This window comes from Colobus angolensis, unplaced genomic scaffold (assembly GCF_000951035.1).
Source record: "Colobus angolensis palliatus isolate OR3802 unplaced genomic scaffold, Cang.pa_1.0 Scaffold86, whole genome shotgun sequence".
Taxonomy (NCBI): domain Eukaryota; kingdom Metazoa; phylum Chordata; class Mammalia; order Primates; family Cercopithecidae; genus Colobus; species Colobus angolensis.
The window spans coordinates 11,879,824-11,887,143 of NW_012122487.1; positions in this window are offsets into that span (position 1 = coordinate 11,879,824).

Below are 7,320 nucleotides of genomic sequence, written 5' to 3' on the forward strand. Positions count from 1 at the left end.
TAAATATAAGACATCAGCTGCAATCCCAACACTTTGGGAGGCCAAGGCAAGCACATTGCTTCAGCCCAGGAGTTTAAGACCAGCCTAGGCAACATGGCAAAACCCCGTCTCTACAAAAAATACAAAAATTAGCTGGATGTGGAGATGCATTCCTGTAGTCCCAGCTACTTAGGAGACTGAGGCAGGAGGGTGGCTGGAGTCTGGGAGGCTGAGGTGTAGGAGCCATGTGAGCCATGTTCACACTACTGCACTCCCGCCTGGGTGATGGAACTAGACCCTGTCTCAAACAAAACAAAACAAAACAAAAAAATAAGGCCGAGTATATGACACATTGTATATGGACAAGAGTCGATAGCTATTCCCATGGTATCTTAAATATAATACTACACTGGGAATCAGAATTGCCATTTGTAATGTTACTAGACTACAAGAGATAGAGTCCATTTCCCCTTCCCGTTGAATTTAGGTTTGTCTTGTGGTTGGATTGCTTTGGCGAATATAGCAGATGTGACACTGTGCAATGTCTAAAAGGTATTGCAGCTTCTGCTTACCTATCTTGATATTCTGAAATTGAAATGTAAAGAAACTCAGACTAGCTTCTGTGAAGATGAGAGACCTTATGGCAAGAGAATTCCAGCCTACAGATAGCACAATCAATAAGTTTGAAAGTGAGGTCATCTTGGATCACCCAGAATTGGGAGTGAGCACAAGTGAGATCAGCAGAATGACTGAACTGAGCCCAGTCCAAAAGATTAACCAATGGAATCATGAGCAAATAAAACGTCATTGTTTTAAGGCTCTGTGTTTTAGGGTGGTTTGTTATGCAGCAAACAGTGACTAAAAACTTTTGTCTGTCTGTGTGTGTGTGTGTAATGCAAACCCATAAGCATGTACTTAAGTGGCTTCTTCCTACACATCTGCACATCAGTTGAATATTTTGGAAAAAAGCAATAAATTACTAATTTACCTCTCAAATTCAAAATATTTTTAATATGATTATCTTGACTGAGACATGTTTTTCTAATAGTGAAAGTCTTAACTGTATTTATATTTACAATGGTGTACACTTACAGCATAATAAAATGAGGTGACTCTTAGCATCACATGCTGTTGCTATATTTAAAATAAATTCATTTGAACTTCATACATAAAGAATATACTGAAAAATCCCATAATACAAGCATCCATACTGAATGCCTGCCTTTTTTTCTTTTTCAACATATGAAAGTTGAAACCATTGAGAAAAGTGATATATTATTTCTGGAGACATTTACCAAATGAACGAATAAATAAATTATTCAAAATATAAGCATAAAAAGTACATTTAATGTGGTTGTCATGTAACTAAATATTTTATTTTTCCAGAGGTAATTTTAAGATATTCTGTATAGCCAAATAGATGTATTAAAGAAAATCAACAAAAATAAAATTATCTTTATCAAACATATTTTAGTTGGAGGTCACCACTATAACAAAACTCAGAATACAAGTCAATGCCAATGGCAGAATGAGGTTGAATGTATGAAGCCAAAAAAAACAGAAGAGATTAGATAGGGAGATATATATATATATATTGTTCCAGAGCTTGATTATTTTTTCTCTTTTTGTAGTTCTGATCTTAATAAGATCTGTGTTGCCTTCAGCTGAGGGTAAAAACAGAGACATTGCAATGTAAGCTATCACCATTCACCTTGGAAAAGTCAGAAACTCTATTAGGGTGCTGTTAATTTAGCAGATATATGGGGAGCTCAGTCACTAATAGAAAAGTGAGAAATTTACCTGAGGTCTGTCAAAGAGTTTACTGGAAAAACCCATTATTCAGATAAACACATATGTTATCCAATATTATCTGCTGCTATTGTCATCATATATTAATTTTTTGAGTCAACTAGGTATAAAATAGAGACTGGTATCAAGAATTAAATACTTAAGAGAATGAATCCTTCATTATCTAATAACTATTAGGCCTAATTATAGGAAGTATTCTTCCTACACTACAAGCCTCTACACCCATTCTCCTATGATAGGAAGGTGACACAAGTATTTTATGGGATTTCATAATATTAAATATTAAATTATATTAATATTTTTAAACATGATAATTATGACAATGATACGAATAAAACTGCTGTCATCACTTCTAACACTAACTACTAGCAAGATTTTTCATTACTGATCATAATCTTGAAAGTTAACCTAAAAAGCAGTTCTTAGTCTTGTCCACATTATATAAAAGGAACTGAATCTTAGCAAGTTTAAATGACTTCCTACTTCACTACCTTGGTGCTAACTCTGATTTTGGAACCTGATATTTTGATTTTAAATCACTGATGTTTAAATGTTTTATTAAACTAAATGCTCAATATTTTCTGAATTATGTGGCTCTTCAAGACTATTACCGAAACATGCCTACAAAAGAAATGCAACTCTGCTATACAAACAAAGTAATTGGAAAGAAGGAATCTCACCATACAATGAGTGAGGTTCAGTAGAACATAGAATTCAAATTATTTACATGCAATTGAAATAACAAACTTTTCCAAAGTAAAAGGGCAAAAGTAGTCATTGAAAAATGATACAATTAGGCATTATGAAATTGTTCCCCATGTCAGGTAACCAAAAGCAAACATTCTATGACAAAATTCTGATGTAGAATTTCTGATTATCACAAAGTACTCTATATGGTGAATCCAAAGGAATAACTGTGGGGAAGGGGTCAATCCCACTGTTTTCATAGTAATCCATTTTAACTATACTTTAGATCAAAGAAGATGGAGAGATGAGAGATGATGATGAGGGCTTCACAAATTTTCTGCTTGGATCATCACATGTCTTTTTAAAGCCAGATACTAGGCATGCTTAATTTAATTAGCCTCATGCAAGTTAGCATTAACTTGGGAATTAAAAACATATCATTCATTAATGTTTTATTCCCTTGTTTAACATATTTATTGAACATCTACACATGACAGACACTGTTCTGTAACAAATGATACAAACTGGATTGACAGAAGAGAAGGTGGAGAGCTAAAAAAAATTTACAAAGTAGAATTAAACTGGGTTCATTCCAAAAGAGTGCTGCAGAATATAATAGAAGTAATACATTAAAGACAGGACTCTGCATTTTGAAGAAGCTTTGGAAGTTGAGGCTTGAACTTTGCCTTTAAGAACAAGTACAGTTTGGGCAAGTAGAAGGAAAAAGTAAGCTACTTTATACTAGAGGATTCATGCTCAAGGCAGCATGAGTTAGGGATGAGAATTTTTGTTCATTTGTTTTTATTTGTTTTCTTTTCTTTTTTTTTAATTTTTGAGATGGAGTCTTACTCTGTGCCCAGACTGGAGTGTAGTGGTGTGATATTGGCTCACTGTAACCTCCACCTCCTGGGTTCAAGCAATTCTTCTGCCTCAGCCTCATGAGTCAATGGGATTACAGGTGCACACCATCGCACCCAATTATTTATTTATTTATTTATTTATTTATTTTTCATAGAGATGGGGTTTCACCATGTTGGCCAGGCTGATCTTTAACTCCTGGCCTCAAGTGGTCTGCCCGCCTCGGCTTCCCAAAATTCCGGGATTACAGGCATAAGCCATCACACCTGGCCTGTTTTATTTTATTATCTTTTTGATATTGAAGCCATCTAGGGTCAATGAAGCAGTCTCATTGTCTGAGGTGTTATTTGAGCTCTTTGTCTCATGAGCAAGAAAATTAAGGAGCATGGACACCAAGGGTGAGGTTGGAGTGAAAGTTTACTAAGCAAAAGAACAAAGCTCTCTGCAGTGGAGAGGGGGTCCGAGAGGGTTCCCGTTTTTACAGTTGAATGCAAAGGTTTTTATAAGAAATTTTACCTATCCGTGTAACTGCCCTTATCTGTGCAGCTTCAGGCACGTCTCAGACAAGCTTCCCTCTCATGGAAGTTCCCAGGAAGTTCACCACGTACATGTCTGTACATGTCTGTAGAAGGGAAGGAAACTTTTTTTCCAGGAGCCCGCTGGTTACCCAAAGAACAAAGGTGTTTCTATGTTTGGTTTTGCTCCCTTATCTGTGCAGCTGCAGCTTGATTTTTCAGGCTGTTTTTATGTTTAAAAGAATTCTACCAAGAACCTGTCTTAACTGTCTGTCAATTTTTTTCCCCCCTATCTCATTCCACATTTCCCAGGAATGAAAACCATAAGTGCAGTTAGGGATGTGAAGCATTGATCATTCTGGCTACTTCATGCTGGAGAGGACATTATATGAGGGACAGCAGCTGAGATTTCTCCTGGGGTCAATCTAAGGGTCCTCTTAAGAAGAGCACATCCATGCGTGGTTCTATTTGTGTCACTATTTGGAGGGTGATAGGCTCTAGGCAAAAAGAAACAATATGAGTTATAAGAGAACAGGTATTAAAACAAAACAAGGCTGGGGTTAACGACGCTTTAAAAATTCCAAGGCTGCTGACACAATTGGATAACTTGTGGCTGTAGTTATGTCTGTTAAGATTTGGGTGCATGGGCTTGGCTTTGGTTATCTCCATTGGTTTTATTTTCCCCCCAAAAAACTTATGGGTTGTGGGTATCATATTTACTCTTATTACCTGGCAGGATTTGCAAGATAATTAACCAGTACTAGAATATTGATCCAGTTTTGTTGTTGTTGTTGTTGTTTTCATTACACATGCTTTTTTGTTTCTTCTGAGCAGCAGGAGGAAATCACTAGTTGATTCAAAGGAATAAGCAGGAATATTCTAAAATGTAGGAAAAAAAACTTAAAAATAACTAATGAGAATAGAATTTAATAACAAACATGATAAGTTTTGAAGTATAATTTTTCAAATATTTGAAAACTATTCATCTTAAACGGGATTAATAACCATAATATATAGGGAGCTCAAACAACTCAATACAAAAATAACTAACAATCTAACCCAAGAAATGAGCATTTCTCTATAGACATGTCTCAAAAGAAGATAAACATAGGGTAAACAGACATATGAAAGTATGTTCAACATTATTGATTATCAAAGAAATGCAAATCAAAACTACAATGAGGTATCACTATAACTACCCCATGGGTTCACCTTGCCTGCTGCCTAGACCAAACTAACTTATCAGGACAGGGGAATTGCAATGGAGAAAAAGTAATTCGCAGAGCCAGCTGTGCAGGAGACTGTAGTTTTATTATTACTCAGATCAGTCTTCTGGAGCATTTGGGGAAGTTTTTTAAAGATAATTTGGTGGGTAGGGGCTTGGGAAGTGAGGAATGCTGATTGGTCAGGTTGGAGATGGAATCATAACACAAAGGTTATCTTGCTGTCTTCTGTTCCTAGGTGGAATTGCAGAACTGGTTTGAGCCAGATTATGGATCTAGGTGGAGTCAGCTGATGCACCGAGTGCAGTGTTTCCAAAATATCTTAAGCACTGATTTTAGGTTTTCCAATAGTGGTATTATCCCCAGGAGCAGTTTGGGGAGGTTCAGACTCTTGCATCCAGAAGCTACATAACCCCCTTACCATGATTTCTACTCTTGTAGCTAATTTGTTAGTCTACAAAGGCAGACTGGTCCCAAGGGAGAAGGTCTTTTCAGGAAAAGGTTATTAATCAATATTGTTTCAGAGTCAAACCATAAACTAAATATCTTCCCAAGGTTAGTTTGGCCTATATCCAGGAATAAAGAAGGACACCTTAAAGATTAGAAACAAGATGGAGTCAGTTAAGTCTGATTTTGTTCACTGTCATAATTTCCTCCATTATAATTTTTGCAAAGGCAGTTTCAGTACCTCATCCCAGTTAAAATGGCTTTTATTCAAAGACAAGTAACAACAAATGCTGATGAGGATGTGGAGAAAAGGGAACCCTCATACACTGTTGGTGGGAATGTGAATCAGTACAATCACCATGGAGAACAGCATGGATGCTCACTGAAAAATGAAAAATAGAACTACCATACATTTCAGCAATCCTCTTGCCAGGTGTATACTCAAAAGATGAAAAATCGGTATATCAATGGGATATTTGCACTCTCATGTTTTTTGGTAGCACTATTCAAAATATTCAAGATTTGAAAACAACCTAAGTGTCCATCAACAGATTAATGGAGAAAGATAATGTGATATGTATACACAATGCTGTACTATTCAGCCATGAAAACAAGCCGAATGCTGTCATCCACAACAATGTTGATGGAACTAGAGGACATCATTTTAAGTAAAATAAACCAAGATACATTTCATGTGTTCTTATTCATTTGTGGGAGCTAAAAATTAAAACAATTTAACTCATGGAGATGTAGAGTGACAGTTACTAAAGGCTAGGAAGAGTCATGGGTGTTGGAAGAAGGGGTAGGTATAAAAATATATAGGTATAAAATAGGTATAAATAGGTACAAAAATATAGGTATAAAATAGGCATAAAAATATAGTTAGATAAAGTGAATGAGATCTAGTATTTTATAGCATAAGAGGGTTGACATAGTCAACAATAATTTATAGTATAATTTTTTTAAAAATAAGAGTATAATTGGAATGTTCATTACATAAATAAATGATAAAAGTTTGAGGTAATGGATATCCCATTTAACATGATATGGCCATTACACATTGTATGCCTACATAAAAATATCTCATATATTGTATAGTTATATATACCTATTATGTACCCCAAAAATTAAAAATTAGGGAAACAAAAAATATTAGGAAATACAAGTGCATTAGGAAATACAAGGACTTGCACTATCTGATTTCAAGACTCAGTATCAATCTAGAGCAATCAACAGAATTGGATATTAGAGAAAGGACTGATACTTTGATAAGTAGAACAGAATAGTGACTATAGAATTATACTAATACTTAAATGGTTAATTAAATTTTGGCTATTCTATAAAGTAATTATAGTCTTAAAAAGAAATTTTCCTGGAACAATTGAACACACACGTAAATAAATTAACCTTAAGTCATATCTTTTACATAAAAGTTAACATGAAATGAATAATCTAAATAAAGAAGTTAAAACTATATAACTTAGAGAAAAAATGCTAAAGAAATATTTTTATTATATTATACTAGAAAATATTTATTATATACTACACCAAAAGCATAATGTAGTATCTTAGAAAATAATATTTTTATAAAATAATGTATTAATAATATATTAATAAATTTGACTTCATGAAATTTAAATTCTCCTGCTCTGTGAAAGGTACTATAAAGATCATGTAAGCAAATATTGGAGAAAATATTTCCAAATTATTATTATGACCAAGGACTTAGATCCAGAAAAAGAAGGAAAAGAATAAATATGTATATTTTCTTTTTGTTTTATGTGTGTGTGTAAAAATTCTAA